This window comes from Corvus kubaryi, unplaced genomic scaffold, assembly GCF_017639235.1.
Source record: "Corvus kubaryi isolate FWS band 111438036 unplaced genomic scaffold, C.kubaryi_AGA036_p1.0 split1-65, whole genome shotgun sequence".
Taxonomy (NCBI): Eukaryota; Metazoa; Chordata; class Aves; order Passeriformes; family Corvidae; genus Corvus; species Corvus kubaryi.
In genome coordinates, this window is record NW_024582080.1 from 3704790 (window position 1) to 3719600 (window position 14811).

The window sequence follows — 14811 nt, forward strand, 5'->3', positions numbered from 1 at the left end:
ATCACTGGAAATGAGTATTACAAACTAAAGCACAACATTCAAGGAATATATCAAAAGATAGTATATATGTATGTTATCTTAATTTTGTTACAGTTGAGGATAGAGAGTCTTTTGAAGTCTGCTTCTCACAAAATACACCCCTGTATATATACATACTGTACATAAAACACTTTACAAGTCCCATCTTTATGTTAGTGATACATCTTTCATGTATAAACATACATGTAGGTTTTTTGATTAAAACATTCCATGGCCACGTGAATTAGTTCCTAAAATCTGTATTCTTTCCAAATTAGGTTTGTAAAAGGCTGTTGACTCAATAGTTTGTGCAATGCATGAGATTTTTAATTTCGCCTTTAAGTTGTTTTGGTGTTTCAGTGTTAAAATTCAGTGAACAGAAAAGCACCCTCCAATCTTGCAATACTGGTGAGCTGAGGGTTTCCAGACCAGGGTGTGAAGGCACCAGAACTATTTCACTCTTTCCAGAATCAGAATTATTTTGAATCCTATCACCAAGCAACACAGAAGATGCAGAAGAGACTCCCTGAAGACAATGGTCAAACACCCGTGGGGATGAGTTTCAGAATAGGCTTTTGAAACAAAGCAATTATTTTAGGGAAGAAAAAGACACTGCACTTACTGAATGTTGAAAAGATTGAAGGATGTTCAGGTAAGAAATTTTCTGAACATTTTGAAAAGAACCTACTCTTTTTTTAGTAAAATATTTACTCTGGCTTAGGAGTTAGGTGTTTTAAATGTAAATTGCATCTCTGTGGTATGTGTAGTAACTATAACAAAGTGATTTCTTGGCACTAGTTTGGCCTTCAGTCTGATGGCTTGGCTAACTGTATGCTAATAAAAATATTTATTCTCTGGTACAGATGAACTTTTAGAAAGATATTTTTAAACTAGGTAAAGATATGCTAACTACACAATTACACATGCAGCTGTTTGCTGTCTTAAATGTCAGCAAATCTTTCATCTCACCTTTTTCCCCCATCTCAATTTGCAGACAATTTTTCAAGGAGAAATGGTCTGTCATGTTGATCTGTAGTGGAATCTGAAACACAGTGAATCAATGCTGTTACACACAGAAGACCTAAATACAAGTGAGACACATAGGGAAACCAATACCTGGAAATCAGAGACATGATTATTACTTCGCAGGTTAACTTAGAGAGAAGAAAGGGATGAAGGGTGAATGCAAACTGAAACCAAACAGATGAACACATCAGACTTAAATATTTTACTTATTCTCTTAAGAGTCTAAAAGAAGAAGCAGACTTAAACAGCAGTCAACTGCAACGTTATCACCCCACTCAGCTAAACAGGATTCTCAGATGTCGAACAAAGAACCCTACTGAGAGCTTTACGTGTGCTTGAGTTCACGCTAAGTGTTCTTGAGAAGGGCTAAGTGTTCTAGAGACAGAATTTAGTTGCTTAAGTTGGGGAGGATGGTCACTGAAGACCCTTGCTGAGTTGCTCGGGTGTGCTACAGTCTACACCTGTAGGGCCAGCACTTTGTTAGCTGGCTCTCTGGATGCTGCCTCTGTTTGCAGTGAAAGGTCCCTTGCTTCTTCCTCTCCTGAGAAAAAGCCAGCATGGGTAGGGATGGTGATGTTTAGACTTTTCATATTGAACCTTAGTTGTTAGAATTAGTAACAGAGAGTTTAGTAACCACTCTTCTGTGGCATTTATTTGGTTTGGCTTCCATTTCTTTTAACAGGTATGACATTTTAAGCATTTCCCCGCCCCCCCCCAGCCCCCCCACCAATGCACTGCTTTTCCAGTCAGCATAGGTGTGAAACCTGGAACAGAAAAACAAAGGGGCTGCAACATTATGAACAAGTAAGAAAGAAATATATGCTCTGTGTCATTCATTGTTTCAATGTCAAATCAAACTCTCTCTAGACTATTCTTTCACATCAAACCAGAGGATGACTGGAGAGATGAAAAAGAAACTCAGTTCTCTTTGGCAGCCCTGGTGAGAAGACACAGCTTTGTTCACATATTTTGGCTAGTCCTTTGAGCTTCTTCTGCTGATGTAACCAAATTCCAAAGAATGAAATCCTAAGCAAAGTCATTACATCAGCGTAAAAGTAGAATATGTGCTCACTTTATATGTCCTAACAAAGCAAATACTCTCTGGTAAGACCAGTAAGACTGGTAATGACATTTTTACACATCATCTAGGCTTTAGTCTGCAAAGAAGGCTGTGTAAGTAACACAACTTCAAACTGAAAAAGAATAAAGACTTTTCCTTGCTCTCCATGTATCCTCCTCTTCCTCCTACAAAGTCAGCAAGAGAGTAGCAGCTAACAAGAAAACAGCCTTTGCAGTACCAGGCAGCACAGAGATCTCCAGGTTACAGCCTGTGCTTTTCTGCTTTGAAGTGAACATAAGTGCTGCAATCCATGCTGGCTGAAGGGCTGCACTTCAGTCAGGTCGAGTAGCTCAGGAATGTACATCACAACAAATCTCAAGTGGAATTATGCATCTTCCAGAGTTAAATGTGAGATGAAACCGTGCTTATATACCTGGTTTGGGGAATCTTCTACATTTGAAGTAGACGGAGAATGGGAAGCAGAAGCAGAGCTTCAGAAAGCAAAATTAGGTGTCCAGTGAGCTGCCTGAGAAATTAAAGGATAATTAAATTAAGCTTAGCTCTGCTTCATCCTATATACAAACAATTTGGATAATGCAAATATGTACAAATGACAGTTCCATTGCATGCTGTATTGAGATACTGCTTCTCAGACTTTTCCTTCTTTGCATTTTGCTTAGTATGCTGTCACTTGCATTAACAACAATATCGCATCAGGAGATTTTTACCCCATAATGAGTACTTGCATTAAAATATTTTTAAAAATGTCTGAAGGGTTCACAATGACCAAACGTCTCTGGTAATAGCACGACATAAATTTGAAGGAAATCTTTCTAAAGTACAGTTGAAATGAACCAGATTATATCACACTACACCATACTGTGTTTGCATTGTGAATGGTTTGGCTTGAAAGGGACATTAAAGATCATTTAGTTCCAACCCCCCTGCCAGGGACAGGGACACCGTTCACTAGACCAGGCAGGTCAAGGATCTATGTAACCTGACCTTGAACACTGTCAGGGATGGGGCATCCACGGCTTCTCTGAGCAACCTGTTCATGGGTTTCACCACCCTGACATTAAAGAATTTCTTTCTAATATCTAATTTAAACCTGACCTCTTTCAGTTTAAAGCCATTACTCATTGTCCTATCACTCTATGCCCTGTGCAGCTCTTTTGGGACTCCGTTTAGGTACTAGAAAATGATATAAGGTCTCCTCAGAGCCTCTTCTTCTCCTGGCTTAAAACCCCCGACTTTCCCAGCTATCTACATTGGAGAGGCGCTCCAGCCCTCTGATCATCTTAACAGCTCTAATCTGGACTCCCTCCAACAATTCCATTCCAAATTGTTTTCATGCTTAAATGAATTACCTCAAAATAAGGATTATATTACACAACAACCAAATTCATGTATCTTTTTCCTGAGGTTCCATTTATGCATTAAAAGTATGCCTCTGTACACACACAGAAACATATGCTTTCCTATTAACAGCTTTCAGGTAAGTTGGCCTCTATTTAATGTACTCTTGAATGTGATTTAATGAATCGTGACTGAAAAGTAGACTTCCAGGGATATGTCATTGTCAATACATTCTGTCTCTCTGACATGTTGTCATTCGTGATCATGCTTACCCCGGATGAATGGTCTTATGTTCCTTTCTAACACATAATTACTGATCTGACATGCAAAGTTGCCAGAAAAAAATCAACACATAACAAGTAAAAAATGATGGGGCTTGTGCTAGTTCCTGCCATGCCATGCCATGCGGTGCACTCCAGTTCCTTCTCCTGACTACTCAGTTGTCAGCACTGCTGATTTCTTCTAAATTAAATTATGAGGTATTTGACATGTGAAACATGAGCCTACTGTCTGGAATTAACTGAAGTCCTTTATAAATTATAGATCTGATCTGAAGTAGGAAGACATCAAATAGTTGAGGATAGTAATGCATTTCTGTGGTTTATTAGATTGCTAGGTGTGTATCCACACGGGAATGGTTAGAGCTAGAAAGCATCTGTTGAAGTCAAAGGCAAATATCTTTTTTCTTTCCAAGTGAAATAAACTTTATGTCTACTACAGAAATGGTTTCATATTCCAAGACACACTGTGCTATCCTTTCACTAGGGAACAAAGCCACTGACCACATCAGCTGGAATATAGTCAGATTGAAGTCTGAAGGGAAAAAAAATCTGTAGTTTCAAGTGAGAATATTTGATCATAAAAATTTCAGAAGTCCATGTTTTCTTTTCTCATTTATTCACTTGTGCATCTTTAGGAGAAAAACCAGCAATTCTGCAATGATGTCCCCAACTCCAACACACCTAGAGTCCATAAGAATGACACCCAAAATTGCTTAAAAATTATGAAATTCTTGCTGTAGAATTCCATTTCTGAAAATGTAAAAATTATCTAAGAAAAAAATTCCCGACTTGGTAAATATACCAGAGTGTAATCAATCTGACTGTAGGAGTCTTTCCTTAGGACAATCATATCTTTGGCAAAAAAAGTAAAATAAAACGATGTAATTATTTTTAAATTATCAAAGCCTTTAACTCTAAAGAAAGTGAATCTATAAAACTCTCTTCTTCAGTGCCATCAAAATCAGTAGTTCAAGTCCAGGGTTTTGATCAAAAATCATTCCAGACAAGGATTTTCAATCCTTCAAGGCAAAATTTGCATTTTTAAGTCAATATTTAAGTTCCTAGTTGATTATGAATTATAGTAGTAGGAACTAAATTTTCACAAATCATGTCAGATTAGTTAGATTTTCAGTATCTGAGAAATTATTTGATTTGTCTGAAAAAATTATTTGCAAAGAAATTATGGTGGGGGTTTTTTTTCAGTACTTGTTTACATGTGTTTTACAAGCCCAGGAGATAATATGGAAGAGAACAAACTGGTCTCACGCAGATTTCAGTGAGACTGCTCCATCACCTGCAGTGAAATGTCCCTGATATGTGCCAAAGCAAGACATGAACCAGGCTGGATTTTCAAAGTCCTTCACTGCTCATCATTGGCCTCAGTACTTCTGTTCCTCCTTGTCTAGCCAAGCATCTGCTACCAGCATAAGCTCAAAATCATTAATGAATCATGCATTTTTTGCATTTTTTTCCAAGGTCTTCACCCACAAGTTTTTGACTTGATCATCTCTCTATGCTTGTTTTTATTTCACCTTATTGCTTAACACACTCTTGCTGCTTTTATCTGAAAAAGGCTATAAGATACTCAGTCAAAATGATAAAAAAATTAGAAATAAGAAATCTTGGCATGTAAAGATAACGGATCTATGAAAATTCAGAACAGCTATTATAAAGAAAAAAAATGGGGGAGAAAAGGAAAAAAAAACAGTACCAAAAAAAAAAAGTACAAAATCCTCTAGGTTTTGCTTTATTATAGACTTGAGTCTAATCCAACCATCTGGTCTTTCAGTGCATATCTATGCACCCAGGAGCAGACACAATGTAGCCAGCAAATGAATGTTGATAGTTTTTCTATTAGATTTCTGGCATAATGCTCTCAAAGTTGAATGACAGTGGTGGGCAGCTTTCGTTCTGTGTGCCCTGGCTGCACACATGGCTGTCTGGGCATGGCCTGGGGATATAAGACCTAATGTGTGCTGAGGCCCTTCATTTCAATGAATAGCATTAAATGCTTTTGGAGAAAAAATGAAAATAATGTCAGAATATCTTGTTCAAACTTTTTGCAATTCTTGATTTAACTCTTTATTTTTTTTAAATAGGACTTTTTTTGAAGACTGACCCTTTATGTTTTGCTGTATTTTTTAAAGATGCAGCAGTTTAAAATATTTAGTAGTTCTTGTAAATATTAAGCATAGCTCTAATATAACCCCAAATATCTTGATTTCTTAATTTTTTTCCAGTTTGGTTATGAATATAAAAGAAAACTGTGATTTAAATAGTGGTAGATTCTATTTACTGAGAGAGCATGGGAGGAAGTGTTCTGCACACCCGTGCAAGAAATAAGAATCACAGAATAAAGGTTTGTTTTTTAAATTATGTGGAATGTGTCCTGGAATTTCTTTTTCATCAGCTGACCATCCGATCAAGGACAAGATAACTGAAGCGATTTTGCAAATGGTGACACTCTTCTTATCCCGTATTTTGACTCACCAAGTGAAGAATGGTTTCTTTTTCAAAAATACTGAATTATTAACATATCAGTAGATGTTGTGACCAAAATGTGATTAATGTTATTAAATATATATTGAATGCATATGAAGCCAGAAAATGTACCTCTTGGCAAATCTGGTTTAAATCACAGTTCTGAATTTAGACACCCCAGAAATCACAGAAATTAACTGCCATGAGTATGTTAAGTATGGTCTTCTGATTTTTGAAGTTATGTCCCTTGCAAATAGCAAAGTGCTCGGGCTTCCTTAATCTGACTGAAATAGAAATGAGTGTAACATGCAGTAATACATATGCTGTATAGTAATATCTGAATATTTCTTTGACACTAACTTTGATTTAAAACATCTTAGCGAGAAATGGGTGTTTAAGCAAACATGCCCCAGCATGAGGAAAAGAATCTGTAAATAGCCTGTAGAAATAAAATCAATGTATATAAATAGAAGTACTATGTAATAGTTTAAACAAATATTTCTTTGAAGAATACTTGTACTGACTGGCTGATGAATGTTTGTAGTTCATGATTTACTGATTGTCTGTCGTTAAACTCTGTGCTTTTGGTTTCGGTGGACTTTTCATCCCCTCTATCTTATATCTTGAAGGTACAATCCATTGTTTATTCTGGATATACCATATGATAAAATATTTTTGACATGTAGTACAAACATCCCGTGAAAGATAATCTTTTTAGGTTGTGGTAGGTCTTTTTGCTGCTACATGTTGTGATTCAGACTTACAAATGAAGGATGTGGAGCAGCATGTGGGGATGCACTGAGAGTACAAAGAAGTATCTTTGTAATAATGTACCTCATGGAAGGTTCCATGGAGCTTCAGAAATTGTCTGGATCCAGTTGTCTTCATGATTTTGGGGTTAGAGGTGTGAGATTTGAAGCACCGTGTAGGAGAAGAACATTTTTAGAAATAAAATTTCTCTATTTTCTCTAATACCTGTATTTTCAGGACTGTGTATTAAAAAAAAAAACAAAACCCAGGGTTAAAATTTTCACAAGTGGCTTTTTTGGTCTAATATTGTTTCTTCTGTATTCTAAAATAAGCATTTTAGTACTGATCTCAAAGAGTGCTTAATAAAATAATATATGTATGCTTTTGAATATTCAATTTTAGATAATTCAAGAAATGATAATTACTCAGTTGTTATGTGCTAGAAGTAACTTGGAGGATAGAAAACTCCTGTAAAATAGTGTGGTCCATCTAGGAAAGGCATCGGTCAGTGAAATCAAGAGAAATTGACCATCTTGGGGTGTTGGTAGATGGGAAGCTTGATGTGACCCAGATAGGTCAAGGAAGAATGGTTTTAAACTGACAGAGGATAGGTTTAGACATAAGGAAGGAGTTGTTTACTGTGAGGGTGGTGAGATCCTGCCACAGGGTGCCCAGAGAAGTTGTGGATGCTCCATCCCTGGCAGTGTTCGAGGTCAGGTTAGATAGTACTTTGAGCAACCTGGTCTAGTGGAAGGCATCCCTGCCCATGTCAGGGGGGGTGTAACTAGATGATCTTTAAGGTCCCTTTCAACCCAAACCATTCCATGATTCTATGATGATCTAAAAATGGATATTTTATTTCTTAAGTGTAAAGTAAAGATACTGTTAACTACTGCAGTGAAATTTTCAGATGAACATATGAGAAGTCCAAGGAAATCGAAGCTGTATTACAATTACAAGATCTGTATTTCATCTGTGAAAAGAGCTGCTGAGAGTGGGCTGCTGTGCAGTTAGTTACTAGGGAAGGGTGGGTGGAAAACCAGCAGAGAACAGAATGTCTATGAGGTTGAAAAACCTATCGTGCCATAAGAATGATCACTGGAAGAAACGACTATGGACTGTAACGAAGTTGAAAGAGATCACTGTGTAATTGTGAGGCTCAAACAAACAATATGTAAGGCAGAAAATTAGATGGCAAATATCTGATATTTATTCAAGCACATGGTGATATTTTCAGTAGTTTCTTTTATAGAAATAATTTATCTGGGCCTTCCATACATTCCATTGTTTAATCTGAATATTTATTTCAAAGTGGTATTAACTTCTTTGCGTAGCTTAATGGCATTCCAACTTTGTAGTGACATTATCCTGATTACATCTCGGTCTGTGATCACTCTGGAGTGTGTTTTGTTTGAATGTTCTGGAAAATGAGGGGTTCTGGGTCAAGAGTATACAAGAGAAAGAGAATATACCATATATAGAGGCAGTCTTAAAAATGATCTGGTAATTATTTTAAAATAAGCATCTCCTGAAGAAAAATGTGAAATGAGTATGGTATTTTGAATCTTGATTTCCTATCCACATTATAAATCTGACATTAAAGATTTGTTGACTTACAGAATGCACTCCACCAGGGTTTTGGGGGGAAGTGAGGAAGAGATGTTTGTTACGGATGAGATCCCTCTTGTCTCACGAAAAATCTAGTAGGCATAATATTTATCTGGATTTATTATAAGGAAGAAAAATATATTAAAGCTGAAAATACATAACCGATATAACCATAATTAGTTATAATATCTATACATTTGCATTTTTTAAAGTGTTGGTTCCAAAAATAAACTAGTCCCTTTCAATTATGAGCATTGTCTCTGCCATGAGCCATTATATTATTGTACCTTTCTTGGTCCAAATAGCACAAGGGGTATTTGAAGCAGCAAAATAAAACACCTAATTATAATAAAGGGTAAAAAAGCAACAGTAACCTATTGTTCCACATTACTGACCAGAATATATAACTGTGACTATTTTTAAGCTCACTATTCTTCAAATTTATATAAAACTAATTTGTTTAACATTCAAAACTTAATTCATAGGAAGAATTTCCAAGAAACAGGCAATAGATTAATTCCCTCAAATTACACTCTTGAAGTCTATGGAAGGAACAAACCACCAGGAGTTACCTGTTTCTTGGAAACACATAAATGTTACTTTGTCTGCAACTTTTATAAACTTCTAGTACACTTTGTGTCACTCTCTCCTCCTGAAGTCAAAGTGGGAAAATACGTAGTGTATGTCCATCTGAGCAAATTGATGCTTATGCACTATGTCATATGCCATAACGAGCAGCTATAAATAGATTTTGGAAGAAGTCTGGATGAAGCTAAGGGCCAGATCCAAAAAAGGACTTATGTGCCTTAAGAAAGACTTGGAAGAATTTAGTGCCTTAGTGATCCTGAGAAGTGCTAGGCTGCATCTGTTTAACTCCAGAGATGGTTAAAAAACCATATTATTGTATATTTTTGAACAATGTATATGTCACCAGATACCATGGCCTGATTCTATAAGTGCCCAGATCTGCCCCAGTTTGACATAGTGGTTGTGCCATTGAGTGCTTAACTCATGCTTAGTACATGGTGTCTGATCATAAAATGTCTTTGAACCCTTCAGGATAGGAAAAGAACTGTGACTGTCTCTCATGGGAAGCCTGCATCAGAGGGCAATGTTCCCTCACAGGATTATAAAATCATAGAATCCTGGAATGGTTTTTCTTGGAAGGGGCCTTAAAGCTCTTCTAGTTCCAATCTCCCTTGGTGTCCCAGGGACATCTTTCACTAGACGAGGTTGTTCAAAGCCCCATCTAACCTGGCCTGGAACACTTCCAGGGATGGGGCATCCACAGCTTCTCTGGGCAACCTCTGCCAGTGTCTCCCTGACCTCATAGTAAAAAATTTCTTCCTAATATTTAATCTAAACCTATTCTCTGTTCTTTTCAAAGCATTACTCCTTGTCCTATGGCTATGTGGCATTGTAAAATGTTTCTGTGCATCTCTCTTGCAGGCCCCCTCTAGGTACTTGAAGGATGCTATAATGTTTTCTCAGAGCCTTCTCCAGGCTGAACAACCCTAATTCTCTCAGCCTGTCTATGTAGGAGAGATGTTACATCCCTCTGATCATCTCTGTGGCCCTCCTTGTGCCTCACTCCAGAAGGTCAATGTCCTTCTTATATCCTGATCTCTTCTCTGTCCATAGTAATATTTATAAGAAGTGTCTCAGTTTCAGAGGAAAGTAAGGAAAATGTTCCTGGGCTAGGTAGCCTGGTGAGGAGATCAGCCAACAAAGAGGAAACAAAAGTGACCTAAAAATATCTCAGAGAGCAGAGGGAATCAGTGTTGCTCAACCCATCTTCTCTAAGTGCTGAGCTGCTGTGGAAAAGGCAGCTGCGACATTTCAGATCAGGTTTTAAAAGAGCAACCTTTGATTAATTTGCAAAGGAAAGGAATGCACTTTAAACTCCACAGGAAAGAGCCATGGGTGAATACCTGGCCAAATAAAATGTTTCCTTGCAGTCCTGACTGTCATATATTGGACAGGAAAATTTGGTGTCCCACCCACCGATTCCAAGGCAGTCAGATCTGATTAATTGTAGAGAGCAACCTATTGCCCATGTGGGTGCAAGATCCTACTTGATTGCTTAGAAACCTTCATTTTTTCTGTCATTCAAAAGATCTGCACTTCAGTTTTTTACTCCCTGTTCATCCAGCATCAACTGGCCATTGCTGATTTGGAGTTTTGTCTTGGCTCACCTCAGGTCGGTCCTTTAACAGAACCTGTAAAAGCAGTGTGCTGTTTCATGATAACCTTTTTCTCATGGCATTTTTTCTCCCTTAGTCACAATGACACCTCAAAGAACGTTCTGTTTCTGTTGGATTTTAATCATAACGTAAGAGCAAGAAATTTGATGTGCTGTTATTTGAGGACCTTTATTCAGGCTGCCAATTCTTCCAGTGCCTAACAATCTTCAGGGGTATCAGTGAATGTGTACAAGATGGCTGAACTATTTCCTGAGGAAATACACACAGGTAGAAATATGCAGAAATGAGCCTTTTTATTATATTTTTATTAAAGTTATGTTCTTTAGTCCTGGGCAATCAAGGCTGCATGCCAGATGACTTCAAAATTATCTCTTGTCACAACAAAAGATATATCAAGAACAAATCATCCTGATTTCAAAGTGTTTTTCCTATTCGTCTGTATCCCTGCATTCATGGAGCTCTCTCCAGCTTCTACAACTCACCTACATTTGGAAAAAATCACTTACAGCATAGTACCCAATTTCATCAATGTAATGCTTTTGATGCAGAAATAGTTTCATGAAGACTCATTTTAAACTCTTAATTTGAAATGAAATTACTTTATCTTCTGTTGCTATACAGGGAATTCAGGAAATTTAGAAAGACTGGCCAAGATTTCAATATCTTTATCACAGATATTTAAAAAAAACAGTTTTACAGTCATACAAGAGAGATGCCCATATCCCAACCTGGGCATGGCACACCCATGAACACTAGACTGCTTGCCATGACAGAAAAGTATAAAATGTCTGAAAGACCAAAGCTTTATTTAGTCAGAAGTGTGTCTTTATGTTAATACAGTTTAAGAGCCTTTTTTGAACTTTGTTGCTAGTTGAAGCAACAACTAGCTAGAGAAAATAAGAGCTTTCACCTCTGAAGTGCATATAATTAATCACTTCCTTTCTTCCTCCCCTCTGTTGCCACTTTATGTGAATATTGCAATAAATCAATTACAAAAGTATTTTTAATGCAGTTCATAAAGCATTCAGTTTAGCAACTATCTGGAATGGCAAAGGGCATTTCACAAAGCACTACAGATGCAGAGGTGAAAATAGATGATGACAGATAAGTACGGAGAATGTGATTCTATTACTTCAATTACCACTAAAGTGCAGCTGTCTTTTCCCAGTGGTGGACTGGTACATAGGGAAATCAATGAGATGAATGTATTTCTGAGTACTAATGAAGTTTTGCTGCAAATCTAAGCAATATTAAATAAATTCTTTACAGAATGTGTCATAATACAAAACAAAAATGTTGTATATGACCGTGCCATGAAAATACATGCAAAAGAAGGCAAAAATGATAATGTGTTTTCTCTAAAGCAATTATTTCTTTTTCATACAGAAAAAATTGATTAATTCAGAGTACTAGTTCACAAATAGAGAATGAAGATCCCTTTACAGATAAGATGAAAATTCACTCAAGTAAAAGAAAAAGATTTTATTTGGCAGTTTCCCATTACTTTTTCTCGTACCTGGAGAAAAAGAGGGGAGACTTTATCGCTCTCTATAACTACCTAAAAGGAGGGTGTAGTGAGGCAGGGGTCTGTCTCTTTTCCCAGGTAACAAGTAATAGGATGAGAAGAAATGGCCTCAACTTGCTCCAAGGGAAGCTTAGATTGGATATTGTGAAAATTCTTTTCATGGGAAGTGTTGTAAAGCATTGGAACAAGCTTTCCAGTGAAGTGGTAGAGTAACCATTCCTGGAAGTGTTCAAAATGTGTGGGTATGGCACTTGAGGACATGGTTTAATGGTGAGCATGGTGGTGGTGCTATGTTGATGGTTGGGCTTGATGATCTTAAAGGTCATTTCCAACCCCAGCAATTCTTAGTGATTCTGTCATTCTAAGTCCCAGTTTGCCACGCATGGGAATGTCTGAGCCAAGCATTATAATTAAGTGTTAAGTTTTCCTGGGCTCAGATTTTTGAAGATAAGATGGCTTTATAGTTCTGTGGTCAAATATGCCCTGCTCTCTACAGTTCATTGAGTTAGAACACTGAAAGACTTCATTCTGACTCTACTTCATGGAGATTAAACATGGATATGCATGTATGCAAATATGTGTGTCTGTCTGTGTGTACCAGCTGAGGAACTTGAATATTCTATGATAGGACTTATTAGAAGACAGATAGATCGAAGTAGATTTGAACTCTGAAATCAACATTCGCAAGACTGAAATTCCTTAACAACTCACCCTATGGTAATGGCTCCTATTCATTTTTCACTCATTATTGCCATGAAATCAAAGCAGTGAGCCCTTACCAATCAAATCCTGAAATTCCTTGGAGCTAATCCCATACTCTTAGTACTGATGCTATAGCCCTTTGTTCCTGAGGTCAAAGTGATCAGGTTCACAAACATATCAATAAGAGAAGACAGAATTGAAGTCATTAAATGTGCATGTGGCTGCTCATTTCCACTGACCCTCTTAAATTTGGGATCTTGTTCCTTTGTACAATATTTGACTTTCTGGAGTGTTTCCAGCCTTTGCCTTCCACCCAAGAATATGTGAGGTGCAATATCTAGGACAGGAGGAGAGGGAATAATTCTCACAGGTCAATCGATGCCTCATTCATTTTTCCCACCATATCACATGGCTGTGCTTTTTCAGTGTTTGATAGATGGTGATCAGCAAGCTGTAATTCCCAGGTGTCTTCTTGCAGGCCTCTTTTGTACCTGCATAATTACTGTAAAGGGAGTTTCCATATCCTTACCGAGTCTCGTGTTCCACTGGGCTCAGTTTTGCTCACTTTTTATCTCCCATGCTACATAACAAGGGTAGGAGATAAAATGACTAAAAGAGTTGTCAATACCTAGGCACTTGTTCCTCTGGAGCGTGTTCCACACATGCTTGATTTTTGAAATTCCCTGACTGCAGTAATGCAGTGATTTTCTGGGGAGGGAAAGAATTCTTTCCCTTCGATCCAACATTTTCTGAGAATCATAATGTTCCACTGGAACAAGTTGACCAGAGAAGGTATGGATGTCTCATCCCTGGAACTGTTCAAGGCCAGGTTGGATGGGATTCTTGAGAAAGCTGGTCTAGTGGAAGGTGTCCCAGCCCATGGCAGGTGGGTTGGAACAAGATGGTCTTTAAGGTCCCTTCATACTCAGACCATCCCATGCTTCTGTAATCTTAGTTGTGAAAAAGATGAGATAGAAGTAGGATTTTCACAAACAGGACTGCTGTGTATCCAAGTATCCATGCATCGAGTTTTATGGATATTTTTGTTATAAAGTCAGTTGGGACATAATGTAAGGACTTTGTATATTTTAAGGGGTTTGTAGCTTTCATTAATCTAGCCAGATCTGAGGTGTATGTGGGCAAATAAACTCTGTGGCCCAAAGAGAAAACTCTGCCAATGAGATAAAGCAGTAAAGTGTTTCTAAGCTCGTAAGTTGGTTCGTTTGTCTAAGGAAAAGGGTGCTGAATTATCTCCTAGTCTCTGCTAGGCAATCTGTTCTGTTGCTGTTGTCTGGAAATATATTATCTTTATGTTACAAAGAGATTTTTTTGAGAATATGCTCAGGGTTGAACAGGTCTTCAAGGTCTGGTAGAAGAAAGAAAGATGGACTATATACAGATGATAGGTATATCTTAATGGTAGGCATTAATCATTAAGTCCTCCCACTGCAATGTTCTCTAGCATCTCTTTTTTCATGTAAGGCAGTATCTTTGCTCACTTCTGTGATATATCACAGGGTAACTGTCTCAATAAGTTGTTAACACTAAATCAATCCTAACGGAGTTTAATTAAAAACCATATTCTGCATCATTAGTTAAAAGCAAACATAATGGTGGTTCCAAACTTGGCTAGCCCACTAAGGCATTCAAATCATATAATAAGTTCTTTTTAATCAACTATGACAGTTTAGTTTGGGGTATAATTTGTTCACATGGTTTAGACAATACTTGCTATACTTTAACCAGAACTCAGTGAGATAGACCAAAATTAAAATTAAATATGAAAAAAAAAGAAGT

The 14811-nt window shown here is 37.3% G+C and overlaps 1 long non-coding RNA gene across 1 annotated transcript in view; it reads right to left on the minus strand.

Moving 5' to 3' along the window:
• LOC121658000 overlaps positions 1–14811 on the minus strand; it is a 61063-nt gene that overhangs the window by 29687 nt on the left and 16565 nt on the right. Inside the window, exons 4-6 of the long non-coding RNA XR_006013818.1 lie at positions 8593–8695; positions 2538–2630; positions 988–1060 (exon numbers count right to left, since the gene is read on the minus strand). This is a non-coding gene — a long non-coding RNA (uncharacterized LOC121658000). The remainder of the gene's footprint in view (positions 1–987; positions 1061–2537; positions 2631–8592; positions 8696–14811) is intronic.